Source organism: Lolium rigidum, chromosome 2, assembly GCF_022539505.1.
Source record: "Lolium rigidum isolate FL_2022 chromosome 2, APGP_CSIRO_Lrig_0.1, whole genome shotgun sequence".
NCBI classification, from domain to species: domain Eukaryota; kingdom Viridiplantae; phylum Streptophyta; class Magnoliopsida; order Poales; family Poaceae; genus Lolium; species Lolium rigidum.
This window is the reverse complement of record NC_061509.1, coordinates 15,000,930-15,027,582: the sequence shown is the minus strand read 5'-3', so window position 1 is coordinate 15,027,582 and position 26,653 is coordinate 15,000,930. Positions and strand designations below refer to the sequence as shown.

Below are 26,653 nucleotides of genomic sequence, written 5' to 3'. Positions count from 1 at the left end.
TGTAGCGAAAGCACTAGACTAAAATCCCGTGTGTCCTCGAGAACGTTTGGTCATTATAAGTAAACAAACCGGCTTGTCCTTTGTGCTAAAAAGGATTGGGCCACTCGCTGCAATTATTTCTCTCGCATTTTACTTACTTGTACTTTATTCATCTGTTACATCAAAACCCCCGAATACTTGTCTGTGAGCATTTACAGTGAAACCTTCATCGAAACTGCTTGTCAACACCTTCTGCTCCTCGTTGGGATCGACATTCTTACTTATCGAAGATACTACGATACACCCCCTATACTTGTGGGTCATCAACGGCCCGGAGCAGGGTGAGTCGGCCCGCTCTGGACATTAACTTGCCCTGCTAGTGGCCAAGTCTTGCGGCAATCTTGTCGATGAGAGGCTGGATGTCGACTCTCCGCAGGCGACGGAGTGAGAGGGGCATACCCAGGTAGGTGCAAGGCAGCGTGGAGATATGCAAACCGGCCGGTTGTAGAAGAGTGGCGGCGTCAATGTCGTCACAGCGTATCGGGATGGCCTGACTCTTAGAGAGGTTGACCGCCAGCCCGGAGACTTCGCCGAAGACCTGAAGGATGGCCTTTGCCGCAGAGATCTCCCCAGCGGTGGGCTTGATAAAAAGAGCCACGTCGTCGGCGTAGAGGGAGCAGCGGATGGATCCCGCCACCGGTGAAAGGAGTCCATCATCGGTGGCCATATCGAAGAGGCGAGGTAGCGGCTCCATCGCCAGGATGAACAAAAGCGGGGAGAGGGGGTCTCCTTGCCTCAGGCCACGTCTATGGGAGATGCTGGCTCCCTCTTCACCATTGAAGAGCACACGTGAAGAGGTGGTAGAGAGGAAGGCAGCAATCCAGTTCCTCCAACGCACCCCAAAGCCTCGCACCCGCAGCATGTCGAGCAAGTACGCCCAGGAGACTGAGTCGAAGGCCTTGGAGATGTCAAGATTCAAGAGCAGCGAAGGTGTCTTTGAGCGGTGCAGACGTCGAAGGAGAGCACGAACGTAGATGAAGTTATCCTGAATGCAGCGGCCTTTGATGAAGGCGCTCTGCTCGATGCCAACGAGGCTGTCGATCCGGGAGGCCAGCCTGGTGGCGAGGACCTTCATGAACAACTTAGCGAAGCTGTGCATGAGGCTAATGGGGCGGTAGTCCTTGACGGCGGAGGCATCAGCACGCTTAGGCAGCAAAACCATGTGAGAAACGTTGAGCTGGTGCAACCCCGCATAATTGTCGTCCGCAATCTGCTGGAAGGCTAGCAGAATGTCAGGCCCAACCAAATCCCACGAGGCCTTGAAGAAGTTGGAGATGAAGCCATCGGGGCCGGGCGCCTTGTCCGCAGGCAAAGACTTGACGGCGTCATGGATCTCGTCAAGCGTGAAATCGGCGTCGAGCGCGGAGAGGTCAAGGGTAGGCAACCCAAGCGATTCCCAGTCAAAGGTCACGGCCGCAGCCGGAGCCGTGCCCAGGATTGCATGGAAGTGTCCATCGACAACCTCCCGCTTCTCCTCCCGCGAAATGGCGTCCGTGCCACCCTCACGACTGAGTGAGTGAATGAAGTTCTTACGTCTTCTACCATTGGCCTTGACGTGGAAGAAGCGTGTGTTGGCGTCACCGGCACGCAGCCAACACACCCTAGATCGCTGACGACAACGGATGCGTTCAAGCACCGATAACCCCAGAATGCGGGATTTCAGCTGGTGTCGAAGGGCGGCCTCCTCCGCAGTAAGGGCTCTCAAGTCCTGTGCCGCGTCTAGCAGCCTTACCGTCTCCTCAGCCCACAGCAGCTGCTCCTTGATGTCACCGATGCGTTTCTTGTGCCAAGCTCGAAGGGCAGACACCGTCCGGGAGAGCTTTCGGTGTAGACGGATAAGCGCGTTGAAATGATTGCAAGGTTGGACCCAAGCCTCAGCGACAGTCTGTGCATAGCCCTCGACGTGTGGCCAAAACGCCTCAAAGTGGAAGCCACTGTAACGCTTAATCTTCCCTGCACAGGACAGCACAAGGGGGCAGTGGTCCGAGATGGAGGACGAGATGGCCGTGAGCTGGGCGGTGGGGAAGGAGGTGTCCCAGTCCACGTTGCAGATTGCCTGATCAAGGCGGACGAGGTTGGGTGGGTCTTGCTCGTTACTCCAGGTGTATCGACGGCCCACCAACTTGATGTCCTTCATCTTCGTGATGTTGAGCATGGCCCGAAACTTGGCCATGAGACGTCTGTTGAGCCGGTGGTTGCTCTTGTCCGCAGCAGACAGGATGATGTTGAAGTCCCCTACGATGAGCCAGGGACCGGTGACTGAGTGTCGCAGCTCCGCTAAATCTTGGAGGAAAGTTTCCTTTGCCGCATCAGCATCGGAGGGCCCGTAGACGTTGGTGAGGGTCCAGGCTGTCCCTCCAGCCCGGCTCACGAAGGTAGCGGTGATGGAGTGGCGTACGGAGCTAATGAGCTTGGCGTCGTATTTGTCCGGGTCCCAAGCGACCAACAGACCACCCCTAGTCCCCTCAGCCGGAGAGGCGAAAGTCGAGCGGCAGCGGTTGCCCACCGAATCCCTTCGAACATCATCAGAAAGATCAGCTAACTTCGTTTCTTGGAGGCAAACAATGTCGCAAGCCGATCGCTCGACGACGCCACGGATCGCAGCCCTCCTCGACGGGTTGTTAAGTCCCCGCGGGTTCCAATCGAAAAGCTTAAGGCCTAACTCCATCGGAGACCAAGCAGACAACAAGCATGAAGACACGGGGAGGTTGCACGTTTCACATGAATGACCACACAGGTTCGGAAACGGGAACAGACATTCGGAGCTAATCTCGACGGGAATTTGAAGGCACAGCACATGCGAGGTCCGTCAAGCTCGCAACACACACACACAGGACGACAACAGCAGTAGGGGTCCGGCACAGGGGAGGCCCTCTGCGACACATAGTGAAGACGATCTAACATGGAGAACGGAAGGCATCGGCTGGCACGATACACTGGGCCTAAGCCTCCATGTCCAGGATGGACAGGAGCTCGGCATCAGGCAGTGCAACCCGCGCGCCCTGGAGAAGGCCGGTGTCCTGGCGGATGCGGGCGATCGCCTCCGCGTCGAGCGGCGCAGGGCAAGGCAGCGCCGCAGCCCCCGCCTCTCCATCGGATCCCAGCTCGAGCGGCGCGGCCTCCTCGAGGACGCACGGCAGGCGCACACCCGTCTTATTGGAGCTGCAGAGATGCGAGGAACGCCGCGATGGCAGCAGCTCGCCCTTGATCTTCCTGCGACGTCCAACCCTGGGCCTAGGCGCGTCGCGCGGCAGGATGGCACCCATCACGGACGGAGGCAGCATGCTCAGCACCTTGGCGAGGAAGGTGGTGGCGCCATCAACCTCCAGCGCGCCAAACTTGGCCGCCAGCAGGTTGAGGACGTTCTGGTCGGCGTGTTTGCCACGCTCCCCGCGATCACCGCGGTCACCGCCAGACGCTGGCAACAGCGTAGCCGCCGCGTCAGGCAGCTGCACCCCAGGCCCGAAGAGGACCTCAGAGTCGAGAACACCTGGGTCGCTTGGCAGCTCCATGACGTCCATCAGCTGGTCGCTGTGAAGCTGCTCATCCAGGCATCCAGCGCCGGCCACGCCATGGACACCGGGGTCGACCACTCCTGAGCCGCATCGATCTCGATGGCCACCGGGTCTGCGCGCGCAAGGTCCTGCCAGGCTGCCAGAAGATAGCAGGGTCAAAGCGTACAGGCAACATGTCCACCTCAGCGGGCAGCACACCATCACGCAGCAAGTTTGCGTTGAAATTATTGAGGTCATGCAGAACGGTGGGAATTCTCTTGGCCCAGCAATAGAAATTTACGAAGAATGTGCTAATCTTTGTCGTAATTTTGTAGCAGTTTTGTTTTATCATTTTCTAGAGAAGCTAATATAGCGGCCGATACTCTAGTTAGTGTTTCAGAAGGTCCTATGTCAATTGTTTGGCAGGAGAAACCCCTGGGTTTTTTGTCTCAATTTAGTCGAATGATGTAATTACACAATTTGATGAAATCAGCTGCCAGGTTGGCTTTCCACTCAAAAAATAAATTGAGCCGTGATGCAAATACTACGTGGCAATTTATTTTCCCGTCCGGCAAACTCACTAACCTAGGAACGTTTCCCCAACATGGCAACATAATCTTTGAAACATCTCTAAAACTAACATAATTTTCGAAAGAAATTAATACATACGATCGCGTGGAGTATACTATGTACGTAGTAAAATGGCATGGATCAATTAACCGTAGGAGATGATAGGAGATCTTCTTCTTTCTATGTATACTAGTACAAATGCCCGTGCGTTGCCACGGGTTCTTAAATTCATTTCTCAATGCAAAAATATAATTCACAAATCACTATGAAAATTTGAAACAAATTAGGGATATCATAATGTACTACAACATGATAATACCCAATGCAATGACAAGACAACATTGTTGTGCATCGCACACATGTTCTGGGGCATCATAATTGTCAATTCAACAACCTCTGTTTTTGGATATATTATTGTGTCACAAAACCGTGTTAGTCCAAACAACACTTTGATATTCGTAAATATCTGGAGACAGCCCTAAATCGTAGCCTTCTGTGTCAAACATACAAAATGGGGCTTAACAAATCTTCAATAATAGCTAGGGTAAGCCATCTTCACTCTAGTGGCGGGGACCACGGATGGTAATTTTTTTAGACAGTGATTCTTTGACCACTCTAAAAGAGGATGACCATGGAAACTAAAAAAAAAGGTGCGAACATAGGATAATATTGTAGCCAACTCCTAGAATTTCATGCAACACACTGTGATAATATAAATTCTACTATTAGAGTCAACCAATTTAAATAATTGCATAAATATATAATACTCTTTTGACATCACAGTTTCAATTTATTCAGAGTAGGCCGCCGGTATGGAGAACCCTTCCCCAAACAAAGGAAGGCGAGGCGCATCTCCCATACGCGAGTGCCGGCGCAGCTGCCGGCGCCTATTTGGCGGTCGCCGGTGAAAATGCTCTTACCACTCGCATATCATGCAGTAGAACAGAACAACTGGCAAACTCGAAGCTCAGCTAATCACCCAGTTCAGTACAACAGACAACAGAGTAGCTTAAAAACAGTTTTTTCTCCCTAGTTCTTTCTTCACACTTCATAGTAGCTATGCACGCGCACACGCGTTTCAACTAATCAATTATAAAATCTTTCGAAAAAATCACATAATAAGTCTAAGAGTTTTCTTAGAATACTAAACTTTCTTAGAATATGTTACTTTCATATGACATCGCTGAACTTCAATTTTTTCAATGTCATCCATTAAATGAGCAAACTTCAGCCATTTTGCTACACCACTGTATATTGAGATCTCTCTCCCTCTTGGGACTTCTCCCATTCATGTCCATGTCAACAAGCTTCTTCAGCCCCAGTGTTCTTGCTGGTGGCGGCACAACTCCTGATTTGGGAGCGTCCAGTCCTAACTAAATTTCTGGAAATATACTGCATAAGCCAAAATTTACTTTGTAAACCACACAATAATAAGTAAAACAAAAATAAAATCAAGATGAATATTGAAGCTTGGAAATCACAAACTACAGGATCCCAAGTCAGCAAATAATAAATGGACAAGTATTATACGAAAGCTCCAAGAACCTGAGATGCTCCAGAATGCACAACCCAGAGTTGGGTTTAGCTATGAACGTCCCAAAACTTTCACTTACCTGTAAGAAAAAATAAAATAAAGAAACAACTTAGTGTCTACTAACTCGAAACAAATGTACACATGAGGCTATCGCTTGAGAAAATAAACAGAAAAATCATTGTGATTTCTTCCATTCTAGATTGTGAAAACTCTGGCATCATCCAATTCATGGAAAAATTGCACAAGCAATCTGGTGCTGGTATTATATGATGGAACAAAGAACATATAAGATCGGTGATTGTATATTTTCATAACACTTATAGATTGATCAGGCTAACCAACATCGCTCAAGGCTCTCTTTTGTATCATGTTCATCTTTTGATACACGCTTCATTGGTCTCTAGCTTTGTCTGCCATTGCAAATTCCATTCTAGCTTCCAATATCTACACCAGCCACCATGTTAACTGATAAGTTTTGCTAGTAAACAAGATATATGAGATAGCAGTTTATTTTTATGGAAAACATATGTGAAATTAAAAGGTAATCATGACTTCGAATTTCAAAGAAAACAAATCAATGAGACAAAAAAGAAGAACCTTAAAATCATTCTTGTCACAAAGTAAGTGTGAGAGGAGAGCCAACACGTATGACTGAATTGCAGCTACCGTAAAATTTCCAAAAATATCAGTTAACTCATGACAGTAACGAAGATGATTTAACCTAAGCTAGCGAGATACCTACCCATCCAATAGCAATTACCAAGAAAAATATGCATGCTTATAGCATACAAATTTCATCTGAAAATATAGGGCAGAGAACCTATTGATGGCTTGCCAATTCCCAGATTGACTTAACAGATGGATCTGATATAAATATTGAAACAATGCACTTGGAAGAACACCCGCGGGAGAATTTAAACAACCATCCACCATAATAACAAGAAAAACTTAAAATATTCGACAAAGCTATGATTATTTCTATAGAATTATGCCTAGAAGGTGTGAGGGAACATTCATGAAGCTATTCGGTAGACTTTCTTAGGTTGACTTAACAGGAGGATCTGATAGAATTATTGAAACAATGCATTTTGAAGATCCCCACAGTAAGACTACGAGTTATAATTTGAACCATCATCCAGTGTAATAGTAAGTTACAATTTGGAATATGCTACAAAGGTATGATCATTTCAGCAGAACCACGATATGCCTACAATTTATGAAGCTACATGGTAAAAGCACACCCCACATGTTCAGCGGTGCAAGGGCTAATTACTGACCAAAATACCACACTGATTCAGCTGCAATTACATAACGAGATCTAAGTAAATAGAAAAAATTGCATATGCATGCCCCACAGAACAGCATTGGATAACAAATTTGAATCTGCAATTGATTCAACATAATCATGAGCCAAACTTGAAATAAAAAATACAATGATTATTTTGTCAGGACGACAAGCATACAAATCCTATGCATAGAATACGTGACTGAACCCCCGCAGACAGTAAGAGCACAACACATAGTTCTCTTCCGTCGGAAGGTAGTGGCCATTGTATGGCCATATTGCCTGAATAAATAGGACAGCATCAGGCATCAGTTACACCTGACAAAACTCAGTCCACACCTAATGTTGCTTGTTATGGTAGTATAAAAAACCAGATGCATTATTTTTCTCGATATGAACATACCTTTAAAATTCCGTCTTTGACCACTAATCTTCCAGCAGCCGTTATTGCTCCACCAGCTAGAAAACTGGAGTAACGATCCTTTATTCTTCTGCATGGTCAAAGCAGACACAGAAACTTCAGAACCAATGAAGAGAACTGTATCTACCGTTGAATAAACATCATGTGCATCCCTCTCCAATTGGTACTATAGATTTCAAGATAGTGAAAAGAAAAAATTTAGTACCTGGCCAACATAGAATACCTTGGTGGTGCTGAGGACAAAAATCCATGTATCTGACCCGTTCATGAAAGCAAAGAAATCCATTCCTAAGAGAGCATAGACACATACCCCTGATTACCAACATAATCCTACAAAGTAAAACCAAAAAGTGAGTAGGGGATGATTACGAACATAATTCCTGCAGTAGGCAAGGAGTTAACCCCAGGTTTCTGCTCAAATACAGTAGGATATGATTTTCAGAAAACCACAATTTACCATTCTGATGCTGATTACATTTGTGAAACTTAAGTATATATCTCACCAGATCGTGGATAAATTATAGGTCTAGGCAAACACCCTCTCGATCTGTCTTGATGTTTCACACTGAACTATTCATGTCATTTGTAAACTCATTTCTTCATAGTATTTGAGATGAGTTGGTCAGTTTGATACCTGAAAACATAATATATAGATAGTTAGGTCATCAAGCGCTGCCCAGAAACAAATAAAAGCCAACGGATATGCATCAAACTGACAGACAAACTGTAAATATCGGACTGTTAACATTTTAGATGTTTCAGTTTCCAATTCTCACCAAATCTATATCTTCCGTGTGCAAAAATGTGGTTAAAATATGTGCACAATTGCAACCAATTTCAGGTACCTTCCATCTGTAGTGATGTTATCCCACCGCGTTGTAGTAGCAATAAGCCATCGAGCTGGGCGAGGGGCGCGCGGCGGCATCCTTGTGACGGGCAGGCCAGCTACGGCCTCCTGGAACACGGAGGTTTCCTGGAAAACAGCGTCGAACTGGGTGAGGGGTGGCGGCGTCCTCGTCCTCATGAGGGGCAGGGTAGCGGCGACCTTCTGGAGCACAACGTCTTCCTGGAAAAGGGCATCGTGGAACACAACATGTGAGGGGCGGAGGAGGCCGCGCTTGTGAGGGGCGGAGGAGGCCGAGTTACTTACTGTGGGTGGCGTCGGCCTGCGCTGTGACGGCCAGCGTCCGCGCCGGCGACGATCGAGATGGGGATGGTGGGAGCCGGCGACGATCGAGATGGGGATGGTGGGCGCCATCGACATCGGGGACGACGACCTCCATGGCGCGGCACGGGGATGACCAAATACTGCTACTCCAACAAACACAATCTGATCCCAAGTCATTTTTTCCATCAAAACAACGTGATGTGATCCCAGCACAAAGACCCTGCTCTAACCGTGCTACCCAATCGGGACCGAACAACAAGAAAATCATCGGATTTGATGCTCACCTTAAGAACCGCGAGCAGCAACTATCTGGGGACGACGGAGCGGCTTCGCTGCGAATCGCGGCGCGCGGGACGCGCTGCGGTGTCGGTGACGATCGAGATGGGGATGGTGGGCGGCATCGGCATCGGGGACGACGACCTCCACGGTGCTACGCGGAACGACGACCTCTATGGCGCGGCGCGGGGATCCCGCTTTTGAGGTCAACGACCAGCAACGTGGTGGTGCAAGGGAGCGGCGGGGGAACCCTAGGGAGATGGACGAGAGAGGGAAAGGGTGGGGGGCGACGCTTCTGTCTCGCACGGGAGCGTCGGGGAGAGAATTGCGGGGACTGGCCCACTTGTCAGCTCGTTCCGGAAAATTAGAGATAGACATAGAGATTATTAAATTAAATAGTGTAGATTTGGTGGGAGGGTAAAATTGTCAGATAAAAATATGTAGGACGAAACCTCGGACCGGAGGAAACAGAACCAGTTCCTCCTTTTTATATAGTATATATATAATAAATAGATATAGATATAGATATATATATATATATATATAAGTATAAGATATAAGATATAAGATAAGATAAGATAAGATAAGATAAGATAAGATAGATAGATAGATAGAGATAGAGATGCCAACATTAACACATGAAGCCAACCGATTTTCTTCGGAAGATTCGATTCTCAAATATTTTCTACGAGATCTAATCGATCCTCCAAGATCTTCTAATTAATATATTCCCTCCATATAAACACCAGCACGACCGGGGATAACTACAACAACTCTCAGAAGAAAATCGAAGGGAATAGCTAGATCCTAATTAATGGCGCGTACCAGGAGCAATGCTTGGGTAGCTCTGTGCTTGGTGGCTCTTCTCGCCATGTCTCTTTTGTCCACTCGTGCAGCCGGAAGGAACATAGGTAACTTATCTCGTTGTATCCAGACACGTACGAATTTCGCTTGATTTCTGATTGCGCAGTGGTCTTGTGCGTATATAGGTACAACCGACGATTCCCCTCCGCCAACGACAAAGTGTATGCTTGCGAAAGGCTGCGCGCCCACGGATAAACCTAGCAGCGACATTGTTTGCCGCTCTATTGCCTTTCGCTAGGTTATAACCTGCCCAAGAGCTACTGCAAGCCGGACAATGGCGGAACATGCTGCTGCGTGAAGTAATGAAGTCATGATAAGGAATAGTGATGACATGTAATCATGCATTGTTGGATTCTTGATTAGTTGTATCTCCTCGATGCGACGATAAGTTTCAACAAAGTTGATGGTTTTTTCCCCCAATAAAGGGCTTCTAGTTTTTCCTTGCATGTATGAAAAATCAGGCATATTTTGCTAGGGTGAGACAGACCTAAGTTAGCTTGGGCAATTTTTCTTCTTAGTGGATCTATGGTTTGGGCAGATCTTAGAGTTGAGCCAACCCCATCTTACATTGTTCTGGATCCGCCACTATTATGAAAGACACTTGTGCGAGGATAACTTTCCGAAAAAACCAAGAGGTCCTACTTGTGCCAGAGGTCTCTAGACATGATGAGGGTCAAAGAGCATTTGGTAGTCGGTGACGTCACACAGTTAGTGGTGAGGGGATCTGGGTTAGGGGGTGTCAAAAAGTGGCACCAAACAAGAGCTAGATTATGCTACACAAGTTATTTTTGGAAGACAAGACTAAGAGAGAATTTTTAGTTTTAGGGCCGCGTCAATGGCTCGCTAGCCCATTGACCCGAGCGACAGAGCTTCCCTCCAGTCTCGTTTTTTTTTGAAACCTTCCCTCCCGTCTCGTTTACGCACCTTGTATTCAATTGTTGCCTACCTTTAGTTAGGTTATAACCCGCTCAAGAGCTATTGCAAGCCGGACTGCGGCGACACATGCTGCTACGTGAAGTAATAAAGTCATAATAAGGATTAATGCTGACATGTAACTGTGTGTCGTTGGATTCTTGATTGGTTGTATATCCTCTCCTCGATTTTAGGATTAAGTTTGAGCAAAAACAATAAAAATTCTCAATAAAGGACTTATTTCGTTTCCTTGATGTTCATAATGGATCCGCACATTCTTTGGGTGGGACAAACCTAACACTGGGTGGAGCATGCCCACCCTTATACCTTGCTGGGTCAGAATGAATCAAGGGCGGAGCACGCCCACCCTTATACCTTATATTGGGTCTTCCAATAGTATGATAGACACTTCTGATAGGATTAACTTTTTATTTTTTAAGTAAGCCTAGATCCCTGCCTCCTACCTGAGCTCCTAGGCTATGAGGATGGTCAAAGAGTAGGTGCCTTTGCCATATCAGGTCACCGGAGGAGATGGGGTTGTCACACTAATTAGTGACCGAGGTGATCTGAGGGAGAGGATGAAAAAATGGCACCAATCACAAGTCACACAAGTTATTTCCCGAGAGGCAGCAACATGTGCTTAGCTTAAGAGGAAGTACAATACGTCATAATCAGTTAGCTATCTTTACTATTATATTGGAGTTGGGGATGGTGTCACTTTGACATCAAACATTGGAGAAACCACAACCGTAGATCACCAAAAACGCCCATCAAACATTATTCCTGCATCGCTCTAAAAATAGGAAACTTATTTATTGTGTATCAAATTCAATCACCAAAATCATCCTTTCCTTGTCAACACACCAATCACGGATGTATTATGCACCTCGCTCCAATCTAACTAGGAATGTTTACTGTTATATTGGAGTTGGGGATGGTGTCACTTTGACATCAAATATTGGAGAAACCACAACCGTAGATCACCAAAAACACCCATCAAACATTATTCCTGCATCGCTCTAAAAATAGGAAACTTATTTATTGTGTATCAAATTCAATCACCAAAATCATCCTTTCCTTGTCAACACACCAATCACGGATGTATTATGCACCTCGCTCCAATCTAACTAGGAAAGTAGTAATTAGAAAAGAAATTAGGAAATGTTTCGAATCAGCCGACCGATTTGACGGAGCGAGTAGCTTCTCCATGCGCAACGCTGTGCGTCCGTTGCATGTACGAGCTTTTCCACGTATGCGCATGCACGGGCACCTTGCTAGCTTTGCTGCAAGTTTCAAAAAAAAAAAAATCTTTGCTGCTGCACGCGTAGCTAGCTATTTGTTATATAAATGCGTGTAGCTTAGGCGCTAGCCAAGCGAAAATATGGTGGAGAACCTGGGTGCCAGCGCACCTGATTTCAAAAAATTCGAAAAACGTCATTTAGATGTTTCAAAAAAAGTTGAAATAATTACCTCGCGTACATCTCATCTCAATACTTATCTGGGAAAATTTTCAGAAAAAATACGGCCGTACATGACTCATACAAAAAAGTGAAAATGAAGTTTTGTTATACTGTGAATAGTATACGTACACTATGCACAGTACGATTTATTATTTTTGTGTAGGCTACATACTTTCATATTTTAGGTTGAAAATTGACACGCACATACCTACATATGTACCCCACACACATGATTTATGCCGAATTTTTTGAATCAATATTAGTATTTTTTTCCGATTTTATTGCTAAATTCGAGTGCGCCAGCACCCAGGAGCCAAAAATTCGCATCCGCTAGCCAAGCTGCTTCTAACCGAGATTACCTAGCTTTTTTTTTGTCCATCAAGCCCTATTTGCTATGGGGACTGTCTAATTAACAGTCAGCTGTTTTCCAATTCGCGCACAGTCACTTTTTTCAACCAATGGGGCGTGGCCATGTCAGTTTTCCAGTTCGTAGTGATTGTAGTCCTTTGTTTGTCCCGAGCGATGGTTTCTTAACCGTACCGGGCCGTGAACCCCTTTCTGGGTCACGTTTCTGATGAAAATTGGACCCGTTTAACCCACAGAGACAAATACAAGAAAATACCAGCGTGTATTGGGCTTTGTCAAAAGAACAAGTCGCTCGACCTTTTCCCTGAATATGCAGTTGATACGTCCAATTTGCATCACTATTTTATATCATAATTTGCTGTTATTCATTGATATATTTCATATTGGGACACAATACTTATGTTATTTCATCTATTTTGCATGTTTCATCATTATTGGAGGATCGAACACCGGAGCCAGGATTCTCCTGGAAAAAGCACCGTAGAACGCAATATTTCGGAAGATCAACTCTGGAAGGAAATTATACCAAAAATCCTATTTTTCAAGATGACGAAGGAAGCCAGAAGGAGGAGCCAGGAGGAGCCAGGGTGGGCCCACACCCTAGGGCGGCGCGGCCCAAGCCCTGGCCGCGCCGCCACGTGGTGTGGAGGGCCCACGACCCCTTTCGCCTCCTTTTCTTCGCGAAATCCTTCGTCCCGAAAACCTAAGCCGAAGGGGTACCTCGCGAAGAGTTACAGCCCGCCTCGCGGGGCGGAGAACACCGAGAGAGAAAGAGCTCTCCGGCGGGCAGGAATCCGCCGGGGAAATCCCCCCGGAGGGGGAAATCGACGCCATCGTCACCGTCATCGAGCTGGACATCATCTCCATCACCATCATCATCATCTCCACCGTCATCACCGCCATCTCCTCCGCAGCACCTCGTCACCGCCGTAGCAATTTGGGTTTGATCTTGATTGTTTGATAGGGGAAACTCTCCCGTATCTATTCATACTTGTTGTTGATGCTATTGAGTGAAACCATTGAACCAAGTTCATGTTCAGATTGTTATTCATCATCATATCACCTCTGATCATGTTCCGTATGATGTCTCGTGAGTAGTTCGTTTAGTTCTTGAGGACATGGGTGAAGTCTAAATGTTAGTAGTGAACTATGGTTGAGTAATATTCAATGGTGTGATATTTAAGTTGTGGTGTTATTCTTCTAGTGGTGTCATGTGAACGTCGACTACATGACACTTCACCATTTATGGGCCTAGGGGAATGCATCTTGTATTCGTTTGCTAATTGCGGGGTTGCCGGAGTGACGAAACCTGAACCCCCGTTGGTATATCGATGCAGGAGGGATCGCAGGATCTCATAGTTTAAGGCCGTGGTTAGATTTATTCTTAATTACTTTCTTGTAGTTGCGGATGCTTGCAAGGGGTATAATCACAAGTATGTATTTAGTCCTAGGAAGGGCAGTACATTAGCATAGGTTCACCCACACAACACTTATCATAACAATGAAGATTATTTAGCCGTATGTAGTGAAAGCATTAGACTAAAATCCCGTGTGTCCTCGAGAACGTTTGGTCATTATAAGTAAACAAACCGGCTTGTCCTTTGTGCTAAAAAGGATTGGGCCACTCGCTGCAATTATTTCTCTCGCATTTTACTTACTCGTATTTATTTCATCCGTTACATCAAAACCCCCGAATACTTGTCCGTGAGCATTTACAAGGAAACCTTCATCGAAACTCGCTTGTCAACACCTTCTCGCTCCTCGTTGGGATCGACATTCTTACTTATCGAAGATACTACGATACACCCCCTATACTTGTGGGTCATCAAGACTATTTTCTCGGCGCCGTTGCCGGGGAGTGAAGCGCTATTGGTAAGTGGGATTGGTAAGGAAAACCTTTATCGTTGTGCTGATTTTATTTCTGCTCGTCGCTATAAGTCATTATGGAGAGATCTTCTCTTCATTTTCTATTTGGGAAATCTACTACTACCGCAACGGTAGTGGATGAGGCGCCAGGTGAGGAAGTAATACCATATAAAATACCTACGAAAATTATTGAACATGTTATGGATAACCGCTATGAAGGGGATGGAACCGTCCATCCCGGTGATCATTTACTGTTTTTGCATGAATTATGCGGGTTATTCAAATGTGCAGGTATTGCTGTGGATGAAGTGAGGAAGAAATTATTCTCCTTATCGCTGTCCGGTAAGGCGGCGCATTGGTATAAATTACTCGGATAATGGGGATTCTCTTGAATGGAATGATATTGTGCCCCGGTTTTATTCTAAGTTCTATCCTCCAAGTGAAATTCATAAGGATCGGAATCGCATATATAATTTTTGGCCTCATGATGGAGAGAGTATTGCCCAAGCGTGGGGGAGATTGAAGTCTTTAATGCTCAAATGCCCCATTCATGAGCTTCCTGGTAATGTTATTATTGATAATTTCTATGCAAGACTTTCTTTTCAAGACAAGACCTTGCTGGATACTTCATGTTCTGGATCATTTACACGCAACAAAGAAGAGTTTAAAAGGGACCTTCTTGATCGAATCCAAGAAAATACCGAAGGTTGGGAGAACGACAAAGATAGAGAATCGGTATAATTTATGATTATAAATGCATTGAAGCTTTTATGGATACCGATAAATTTCGTAATATGAGTGCTACATATGGTCTTGATTCTCAAGTCGCCGTAAATCTTTATAAAGCTTTTGCCTCTCATTATGAATTGCCAAAGAAGAATTTTGATAAGTATCATGAACCGTATAAAGATAAAATTGATTCATCTATTAATAAGTGTGTTGTAATTGAAACCGCCGATCGCGTTATTCCCGAAGCTTATATTGAAAAAACTCCTTTTCCCGCTAAAATGAAAGAGTACTCGTTATAAATAGTGCAGTTCATAAAAGTGAAAAGAAACCCGTAGAACCCGAAGAACAAATAAAAGTTGAACTCCGTCGTTGCAATAGTTAAAGATCTTGTGACCGAAAATGTGGAGGATGGTCATATTATTTTCTCGTGAAGATGCTTCTAATATTGTTTCACATCCTAATAAACCCAAACAAGCTAGTGTTCCTATGATGTCCGTTAAAATTGGTGATCATTGCTATTATGGATTATGTGATATTGGTGCAAGTGTTAGTGCTATTCCGTATGAGCTTTACACGGAGATTATGCACGAAATTGATTCTTGTGAACTTGAAGATATTGATGTGGTTATTCAGCTGGCTAATAGAGAAACTATTTCACCAATTGGTATTGTTCGAGATGTGGAAGTCTTATGCGGTAAGATTAAATATCCCGCCGACTTTTTGGTACTAGGTTCTCGCCGCTAGTGATTATTGTCCTATTATTTTTGGTAGACCTTTTCTAAATACTTGTGGAGCTATTATAGATTGCAAGAAAGAGAAAATTTTGACTAAATTTGCTGGTGAATCTTATGAGTTTAACTTCTCTAAATTTACTAAAACTCCTTATAAAGCTGATTTGCCTAGTAATGATTTTAAAATGGAGCAATGTGCATCTATTGTTCTTGTTCCTAACAATCCTTTGCAGCAACATTTGGAGGATAGCGAGAGTGAAATTTTTAGGAAAGAAAGAGATGAACTTGAGGAAATTTTTCTTCGCCAACCTATTCTCAAGCATGATTTACCGGTGGAAGATTTGGGTACAACACCGCCACCAAAGGAAGATCCTGTTTTTGATTTAAAGCCTTTACCCGATAATCTTAAATATGCTCATATTGATGATAAGAAAATATATCCTGTTATTATTAGTTCTAAGCTTTCGTAGTTTGAAGAAGAAAGGTTATTGGGAATATTGAAGAAACACCGAGGAGCTATTGGCTACACTCTTGATGATTTAAAGGGGATTTCTCCATCTATTTGCCAACATGCTATTAATATGGAAGATGATGCAAAGCCCGTTGTTGAACCTCAACGTCGTCTAATTCCGAAGATGAAGGAAGTGGTAAGGAATGAGGTATTACGACTTCTTGAAGCCGGTATTATATATCCTATTGCCGATAGTAGATGGGTTAGTCCCGTGCATTGCGTTCCCAAGAAAGGAGGTATGACCGTTGTGCCTAATGATAATGATGAGCTCATTCCTCAAAGAGTAGTTGTAGGGTATAGAATGTGCATTGATTTTCGAAAAGTTAATAAAGTTACTAAGAAAGATCATTACCCTTTACCATTTATTGATCAAATGCTAGAAAGATTGTCTAAAAATACTCATTTTTGCTTTCTTGATGGATATTCTGGGTTTTCACAAATTGCTCGTTAAAGCTAAAGATCAAGAGAAAACCACTTTTACTTGTCCCTATGGAACTTATGCTTATAGGCGTATGCCTTTTGGTTTATGTAATGCTCCCGCTACTTTTCAAAGATGCATGTCTGCTATTTTTCATGGTTTTTGTGAGAGTATTGTAGAGGTATTCATGGATGATTTTTCTGTCTATGGGAATTCATTTGATAGTTGTTTGCGAAATCTTGATAAAGTTTTGCAGAGATGTGAAGAAACTAATCTTGTTCTTAATTGGGAGAAATGCCACTTTATGGTTAATGAAGGAATTGTATTGGGACATAAAATTTCTGAAAGAGGTATTGAAGTTGATAGAGCTAAAGTTGAAGCAATTGAGAAGATGCCCTATCCGAGGGATGTTAAAGTACTTGCCTCCAACCTTTTCAGCTCAGCAAAGGAGGAAATTCTTTTATGATTTGAGGCATTATTTCTGGGATGACCCACACTTATATAAAGAAGGAGTGGATGGTATTATGCGAAGATGTGTCCCCGAATATGAACAACAAGAGATATTGAGTAAATGTCATGGTAGTGCTTATGGAGGACATCACGCCGGAGAAAGAACCGCGCAAAAGGTTTTGCAATCAGGTTTTTATTGGCCAACTCTCTTCAAGGATGCGAGAAAGTTTATTTTATCTTGTGATGAATGCCAAAGGGTTGGTAATATCTCCGGACGTAATGAAATGCCAATGAATTATACTCTTGTTATTGAACCGTTTGATTGTTGGGGATTTGACTTCATGGGACCTTTTCCTCTTCAAAAGGTAACACTCATATACTTGTTGCCGTTGATTATGTTACTAAATGGGTGGAAGCCATACCTACAAAAAGTGCTGATGGTGAGACCTCTTTAAAAATGCTTTTAGATATTATTTTTCCTAGATTTGGAGTACCTAGATATATTATGACCGATGGAGGTTCTCATTTTATTCATGGAGGTTTTAGAAAAACTCTTGCTAAGTATGGTATTAATCATAGAATTGCTTCCGCTTATCATCCTCAAACTAGTGGTCAAGTAGAGTTATCAAATAGAGAGATTAAATCTATCTTGCGGAAAACCGTTAATAAATCTAGAAAGAATTGGGCTAGTAAATTGAAGGATGCACTATGGGCTTATAGAACTCGCTTATAAAAACCCCATGGGAATGTCACCTTATAAAATGGTTTACGGAAAAGCTTGTCATTTACCTTTAGAGTTAGAACACAAAGCTTATAGGGCTGTTAGAGAATTAAATAAAGATCCTAAACTTGCCGGTGATAAGAGGTTGTTACAATTAAGTTCTCTAGATGAATGGAGAAGCGAAGCTTATGAAAATGCTAAACTCTTTAAAGAAAAAGTTAAAAAATGGCATGATAGGAGGATCATCAAAAGAGAGTTTAATATTGGGGATAAAGTCCTATTGTATCGGTCTCGTCTCCGATTCTTTGCAGGGAAATTACTCTCGAAATGGGAAGGACCATATGTTGTCGAGGAGGTGTATCGCTCAGGAGCAATCAAGATTAGCTCTCTCCAAGGCAATGCTACGCAAGTGGTGAATGGACAAAGACTCAAGCATTATATCTCGGGTGATTCTTACAATGTTGATGTTGATATTATTCAAGTGGAAACACCGGAAGCTTTCATCAAAGGACAAATTGACAGTCCGCCAGAACTCAACTTTGAATAGGTAACAGTACTGGTAATGAAAAGTACGCAATTTACTTTCCGAACAATATTTTTGCTGTTTTTGGAAAATATGAGAAATTACGAGTTCGAAACGGAGTGGAAAGGACGCACGAGGGCGTGGCACCATAGGCCGGCGCGGCCTGACCTGGGCCCGCGCCGCCCTATGGTTTGGCCGCCCCGTCGCCCCTTTCCGACTCTGGTTCGATCTGGTACTTTCCTTTTGTCGAGAAAATTTTTGCTATATAATTCCCCGGACCCCTGGAGGTCCGTATATCGTGTTTTCGACGTGTTTTGTTTCGAGTTGTCTCTGCCAGGATTTGCTTCGGATCTAGAGCCACCATGTCTTCGTCGGAAGCTCCGAAGGACAACTCCAGCAAGGATGTTGGCAACTTGTACATGGAGGAGCTGAGGATGCATCCAAAGGAGTTGATGCTCGTCGAGGGAAAACTGCAGACCAAAGATGTCCAGGGTCCCAAGGGAGAAGGCAGCCTGGAAGACAGGATGGAGAAGCTAGAACAAGAGGTTTTCAAGTACAAGAAGATGGCCGAGCGTGAAGTGGATATCTTTCACAAGATTGTGTCTGAACTCATTGCTGAACACGAGAAGGAAACTGCAAAGCTATGGGGCGACATCCTCTCACTTCACGACACCACCAACAAACTCCAAGCTCAACTCTACGACATTCATAATCAGAACTGTGAGTATGAAAACAGGTTTAAACATATAAGCCGAGCTGCTAGTTTCAGGATTCCCGAGACCAAGATGTCATTTGTTGATGGAGAGCCTCTATCTTGGAAGTCTGAAGACGGGAATTCATCACCACCATCACCGAAGGAGTAATTCATCATCGGTATTGGCATCCCCTTGGTTTGTTCCAAGCTTGGGGGAGTGCCGCGGTATCACATTATCACTATCTTTTACTTTTATTGTCAAGTAGTGTCATATCATGAGTAGGGAAGTTATCATATGAGATGGGTTGCGTTTGGAAGTATCTCTCCTTTAGTTGTCTATGTATCCCTTGGTGCGAGTTATCGATATGGAATATTAATGAGAAGTCTTATCATTTACATATTGCACATCTTATTTTAGTTTGCACTTTCTGCCATATGATTCGTCTTGTTGTTAGTATAGGTATCACTTTGGGAGCATTGAATAAATCTATTTGGTTTTGGCAAACTTAGCATTGGTCAATAGCAACAACGCTTTGAGGTTTAAATAGAAAAGAGAAATACATGTAGATGTTTCATTGTCTTTCTTGTTAGCTCATAGCTCATTATTCTGAAGTTAAAATTGTTTGTGCTTACAAGGAAGATGCATGATTGTTTCTATCATATGTATATTTGTTTGTTTCCCTCGACTCTTATGCTTGCTAATTAACCTTGCTAGCCAAAGACCTGCACCGAGAGGGAATACTTCTCGTGCATCCAAACCTTAACCCAAACCTATGTCATTTGTGTCCACCATACCTACCTACTGCATGGTATTTTCTGCCATTCCAAGTAAATACTTCATGTGCTACCTTCGAACAATTCAAAACTTATTACTTCTTATTTGTGTCAATGTTTTATAGCTCATGAGGAAGTATGTGGTGTTTTATCTTTCAGTCTTGTTAGGCAGCCTCCACTAATGGACTAGTGGCTTCATCCACTTATCCTATAATTTTGCAATAAGAGCCGGCAACGGGGTTCCCAGCCCCAATTAATTAACTTTCATTAATAATTCTCTTCACATATTTTGCCCCGATTCATCAAGTAAGCAACTTAATTTTGCAATAGACACTCCTCCATGGTATGAGATTGTTGGAAGGCACCCGAGGATTCGGTTAGCCATGGCTTGTGTAAGCAAAGGTTGGGAGGAGTGTCAACCCTTAAATAAACTAAAATACATGTGTAAACAAAAGAGAAGAGGGATGATCTACCTTGCTGGTAGAGATAACGTCCTTCATGGGAGCCGCTCTTTGGAGGTTTGTTTGGCGAGGGGGTTAGAGTACCCGCTACCAGTCGTTGACAACAACAAACACCTCTCAAAATGTTACTTTTATTATCTTTATATGATTTCAAAACTGAAAAAGCTCTAGCACATGATTTAATCCCTGCTTCCTCTCGCGAAGGGCCTGTCTTTTACTTTATGTTGAGTCAGTAAACCTATTTCTCTCCATCTCAAGCAAGCATTTGAGTAGTTGTGATCAAACCATTATATTGTGATTTGCTACATCATGTCTTTTATTCTTCCTTGTTTAGTACAAGTTTTATCTTGAATGAATATAGCTTTGCAAGTTATCAATGATTATGAAGAGACCATTATGATTGAGTATGCAAGTTGTGCCTTATAAACTTTAGTATGAGAGCGCTGCTCAATGAGATAAATATAATCTGTTAATTGTTCTCTCGACCAAGAACGAAGTTTGCCATCACCAATGATGATTTCTTATGCACCTTTACTTGTGATTACCTTATACTTGTTTCAATATGAGTTATAAGAGATTGTTTACTATAATGTCCTGTGTGAATGAATATGATGCTTCTTGTCCGTATTTTATTTATCGACTCTTCACTCCATAAACATGTGGTCATGTCTATCGAGTTCGGTTCGCTTGGGGACAAGCGAAGTCTAAGCTTGGGGGAGTTGATACGTCCAAATTGCATCACTATTTTATATCATAATTTGCTCGTTATTCATCGATATATTTCATATTGGGACACAATACTTATGTTATTTCATCTATTTTGCATGTTTCATCATTATTGGAGGATCGAACGCCGGAGCCAGGATTCTCGCTGGAAAAAGCACCGTCGAACGCAATATTTCGGAAGATCAACTCGTGGAAGGAAATTATACCAAAAATCCTATTTTTCAAGATGACGAAGGAAGCCGAAGGAGGAGCCAGGAGGAGCCGGGGTGGGCCCACACCCTAGGGCGGCGCGGCCCAAGCCCCGGCCGCGCCGCCACGTGGTGTGGAGGGCCCACGACCCCTTTCGCCTCCTTTTCTTCGCGAAATCCTTCGTCCCGAAAACCTAAGCCGAAGGGGTACCTCGCGAAGAGTTACAGCCCGCCTCGCGGGGCGGAGAACACCGAGAGAGAAAGAGCTCTCCGGCGGGCAGGAATCCGCCGGGAAATTCCCTCCGGAGGGGGAAATCGACGCCATCGTCACCGTCATCGAGCTGGACATCATCTCCATCACCATCATCATCATCTCCACCGTCATCACCGCCATCTCCTCCGCAGCACCTCGTCACCGCCGTAGCAATTTGGGTTTGATCTTGATTGTTTGATAGGGGAAACTCTCCCGTATCGATCTCATACTTGTTGTTGATGCTATTGAGTGAAACCATTGAACCAAGTTCATGTTCAGATTGTTATTCATCATCATATCACCTCTGATCATGTTCCGTATGATGTCTCGTGAGTAGTTCGTTTAGTTCTTGAGGACATGGGTGAAGTCTAAATGTTAGTAGTGAACTATGGTTGAGTAATATTCAATGGTGTGATATTTAAGTTGTGGTGTTATTCTTCTAGTGGTGTCATGTGAACGTCGACTACATGACACTTCACCATTTATGGGCCTAGGGGAATGCATCTTGTATTCGTTTGCTAATTGCGGGGTTGCCGGAGTGACGAAACCTGAACCCCCGTTGGTATATCGATGCAGGAGGGATCGCAGGATCTCGCAGTTTAAGGCTGTGGTTAGATTTATTCTTAATTACTTTCTTGTAGTTGCGGATGCTTGCAAGGGGTATAATCACAAGTATGTATTTAGTCCTAGGAAGGGCAGTACATTAGCATAGGTTCACCCACACAACACTTATCATAACAATGAAGATTATTTAGCCGTATGTAGTGAAAGCATTAGACTAAAATCCCGTGTGTCCTCGAGAACGTTTGGTCATTATAAGTAAACAAACCGGCTTGTCCTTTGTGCTAAAAAGGATTGGGCCACTCGCTGCAATTATTTCTCTCGCATTTTACTTACTCGTATTTATTTCATCCGTTACATCAAAACCCCCGAATACTTGTCCGTGAGCATTTACAGTGAAACCTTCATCGAAACTGCTTGTCAACACCTTCTGCTCCTCGTTGGGATCGACATTCTTACTTATCGAAGATACTACGATACACCCCCTATACTTGTGGGTCATCAGCAGTCCAACCCACTCTTTCCAGAAACATCACCACACCCAGACCAACCCCTTCCCCGACCCTTCCCCCACCTGTAGCAGCTACACAACTTCTTTAATCACGCACCTCAGATTAGATACAGAAAAGAAGATCCATCTGGAAGGGGAATGGAGAATGAAGAGGAAGGGAAAGAATCAAAGAGACTTGTGGGCTTGAATGCTGACCTTACAAAAGAAGTGCAGCCAACCTCTCTCCAGGTCAGTTCATCAGAAACCTGTCAAAAAAATGTTGCCACCAATTCCTTGAATCTGGTTCCCCACATCCTCATCCCAATTACCATGAATCCAACAGTGACAGAGACAAAGATTAGTTAGAGCAATCAGATATTCCCAGATAAAGGAGTGTAAAAACACTCAGATAGTCTTTTGATACTTTGGTCAAATACTGACACATTCCAAAAAGTATTCAAAAACAAAATAAGAAAGTGAACGTGTGGCCACAGATAGATAATAAATTATGACCGCAACACTTCAACACTAAGAATCTGCGCCACCACTTTGATGTTCAAGAACTACAGGAGATCAAAAATTGATCTGCACATAGCCATTAGCTCCTATGTGGAACATGCTGAGAACAATGAATCCTTCCTTCAGTTTGAAATCAGTGACAAACTTGCCCCACCCCGACTTGAACCGCACCCTACCATCAGCCGATGTAGAGTATGCTGCTTCCTAGAGGTTGGTGTAGTCACCCATCGCAAGAAAAATCCAGCCCTTTTCTGCAATATTTAGTGCCTTCACAATTTCATTCAGGATGTGCTGTACAAGGGGCTAGTAAGAAAAATTACATAATGAAAGCAATAAGTTGACTAGAGAACAGGTAATACCAGTCCATTTTGGTTGATGTCTGATGAAGTTAGTGTGTGCACAGAAATCACTCTCATGCCCAACCCGCGCTCTCCAACACGTTGGTTCATCCTTCCTTTCTGTGCCACGGTAAGTTCAACGCCATTTGTGTATACAACAGAAGTTGCATCACCACTTGCATCATTTTCATACACGTGACCTCCTGATTCATATAACAAAAACACATAGATGATTCCGCAACCTTCGCAGGACTGGGTGTGCGGTATAAAATCTTGAAAATAAACTCCAAAATATTTTACAGAACAATAAATAAATAATAAAGAAACATTAAAATTACTAAAAAAAATCTTTAAAATTGTGTTGCTTTGCAGGATCAAGGTGGTCAGCGTGATAAAAGAATTACAAAGAATTATGGACTCGATACATTCAAGTTAAGACGAGAGCGAACACAAAGCAAAACACAAGAAGGTTCCAGAAAAGAAGTTCATAACAAAGTACTACATAGAGAGGTAGGCACATGAGATATATAACATATACATATTCCGGAAGTTTCAGGTAATTCTCAATGATGTCACAAGGCTACAAGTAAAAGATGAAAAGCAAGGATCGTTGTACCTTGTATATCAGGCCAATAATTACCCAGTAAAAGAGCACAGGCAAAGGATTTATGTTGTCCAAGTAGAAATGATAAAAGACGAGCACTCTGCTATTGCAGGAGAAAACAAACATTAAGGAAAGCGCCGTGTACACACATGGTCCGACAGATATGGTGTAGTCAAATGTGGATTTGTTATATGAACTGACAATCGGAACACAAAGAAACAATAGACCTGTGTTTCTAATGTTGATTAGGCAACTATTTAACTGCAGCTGTATTTTGAAAGTACCAACTTATTTATTTAGCTGGATGCAGCTACTATTATTATGTTATTTGTGGTCAAAACAAGACATAAAAAACTCAGAAGAAATGTGTGTTCCCTCCTCCTTTTCCCGGGCTTGGAACCGGCTATCCATTATACGAATCTATTGAGATGAAAATTGGAATAGGCGAGTTACCCACCCCCTGATCAAACAAAAATATGACGAACAAAATCCATATCTAATCAGCGAAAAGTTCAAAAAGAAATGAAGAACATAAGTTACAAAGAAAGAATTACTCAAGAAAGTTGCTAGGAAATATAAATCGAATGAAAGTACAAACTTATTTATTTAGCCGGATGCAGCTACTTTTAATGTGATATTTTCTTTTCGCAAAATAATATATGTTATTTGCTGTCAAAAAAGACATCAAAAATTCGGAAGAAATGTGTGTTCCCTCCTCCTTTTCCCGGGACGAATCTATTGAGACGAAAATTGGAATAGACAGAGTTACCCACCCCCTGATCAAAGTAAAACATGACAAACAAAATCCATATCTAATCAACGAAAAATTACTCAAGACGAATGACAATGAAAATGATAATAAGCATACAAGTGAATGATAAAGAGGTATAAGAAAAGAAAGAATTAAACCAGGAATGGAAAGAAAGAAATAGGAACACTGAAAAATTACTAAGATAACTAAAAAGGAATGACAAGGAAGAATCATAATAAAGGAGAATCACAATAAGATAGAGATAAAATGAACAAAGAAATTACTCAATAAGAATGACAATGAAAATGATAATAAAAAGTAAAAGTGAATGATAAAGAGGTATAAGAAAAGAAAGAATTAAACACGGAATGACAAGAAAGAAATAGGCTGACAGTAACATTGAAAAATTGCTAAGATGACTAAAACAGAATGACAAGGAAGAATGATAATAAAGGAGAATCACAAGAAGATAAAGATAGAACGAAGAGAGAATGAATGAAAATGAATGATAATAAATAAAATAATTAGCCAGAGAACGATTGAAGAATAATGATAAAAAATTGAAGAATGACAGAGAATGACAATAAGCATGAAAGAAAGATAGCTAAAAAAGAAAGACAATGAAGAATGATAATAAAGGAGAATCACAAGAATATAGAGATAAAATCAAAAAAAAATCAAAAAGAATGATAATGAATGATAATAAATAGAAGAATTAGACAAAGATAGAGAATGACAAGAAGCAAGAAAGAAATAGGCTGACAAGTATGAAAAATTGCTAAGATAGCTAAAGAAGAATGACAAGGAAGAATGATAATAAAAGAGAATCACAAGAAGATAAGTTCAACTTAGAATAAGAAAGAGAAGAAAGGAACTTGAAATGACTCAAGATAAAGTCCCTTCCATCATTACTGTTACAAGGAACTTCTAACCCGTCTAAGGGCAAACCAAGAATGGCATGGACTGTATTCTTCGTTATATCTACATGTTTGTAACCCACTGTGATGTGAGAGCAAACTAGATCCACGCAATCAGCAACCCACCTAGCAAACCGTGATGAGATATCATGCAAATCAAGTAGTAGAAGGCATCCAAAACCAAAACTTTGCAATAACAGATCTCTGTTGTGGTGCCAACTTCCTTATTACTTGTACAAAATACTTTAATGAGTATGTTGTAGAGACAGATCTACTCAGACCATCCTGTTTGTTCATCTCGGCCTATTAAAAAGAGAACAACAATACAATACATTACTTGTAAAAACAATACAGAAAAGAAAGTAAAAATATACAAGACCTCAAACACTTGTTACTAGTGAACGATGTGTTAAGAATCAAAACTGACTCTTCTCTAAACTATTAGCTGGCATAATAATTACTGAACAAATCAAATACAATGCCATCAGACCTACTTATCATGTGAACTGTAAGAAAAAACTAAAAACGTGCTGAACAGAAAAATAAACATCCATACCTTGTTACTTGTTGAAACATCCCTGCAGAAATCTGAGAAATTCCGCTTCAATGACTTAACAACCTACAGAAAAATACTAGCTATATAAAAACACAGATTGCCGAATAAAAACTTATGCTCGTTGCAATAACTCTCACAGTGAAGTGATTGGAGGCTAAGCTTCCAAAATCCTCTAATCACATAGAACTCCACCCCCTGCTGTGGAGTACCATGTCTTCAAAAAGGGAATAAAACTAGCCCAGCTAATAAAGTGACATATCCTAGTCTGAATTATGAAATAAGGAAGCTATCACTAAACTATAATACCTTTTTAGCAACATGTTTCAGCTAAACAGAGCAACTCAGAATTCCCAAAAAATACCACAGAGGACTTAGATAATGTGTTTCAGTTTACCAACGACCTGATGTTCCAGTAAACCAGAAGAAACTATACAACTATCATGGCCAAAAAAAGTTACTAGAATATACTGATAGTGCTACTAA

General features: G+C 42.7%; 1 long non-coding RNA gene across 3 annotated transcripts; it reads right to left on the bottom strand.

Moving 5' to 3' along the window:
- Window positions 1–5,316: 5,316 nt before the first annotated feature.
- Window positions 5,317–8,257, bottom strand: LOC124686000. Of its 3 annotated transcripts, XR_006997683.1 has the most exons (7): window positions 8,189–8,257; window positions 7,847–7,977; window positions 7,549–7,673; window positions 7,326–7,413; window positions 5,980–7,204; window positions 5,649–5,716; window positions 5,317–5,495 (listed from the first exon to the last, which is right to left on the bottom strand). It is a non-coding gene; the product is annotated as an uncharacterized LOC124686000 (long non-coding RNA). The 3 variants fall into 3 exon arrangements; XR_006997682.1 differs by having other exon boundaries at window positions 5,649–7,204; XR_006997684.1 differs by lacking the exon at window positions 7,847–7,977 and having other exon boundaries at window positions 5,649–7,204; window positions 8,189–8,253.
- Between the last annotated feature and the right edge of the window lie 18,396 nt (window positions 8,258–26,653).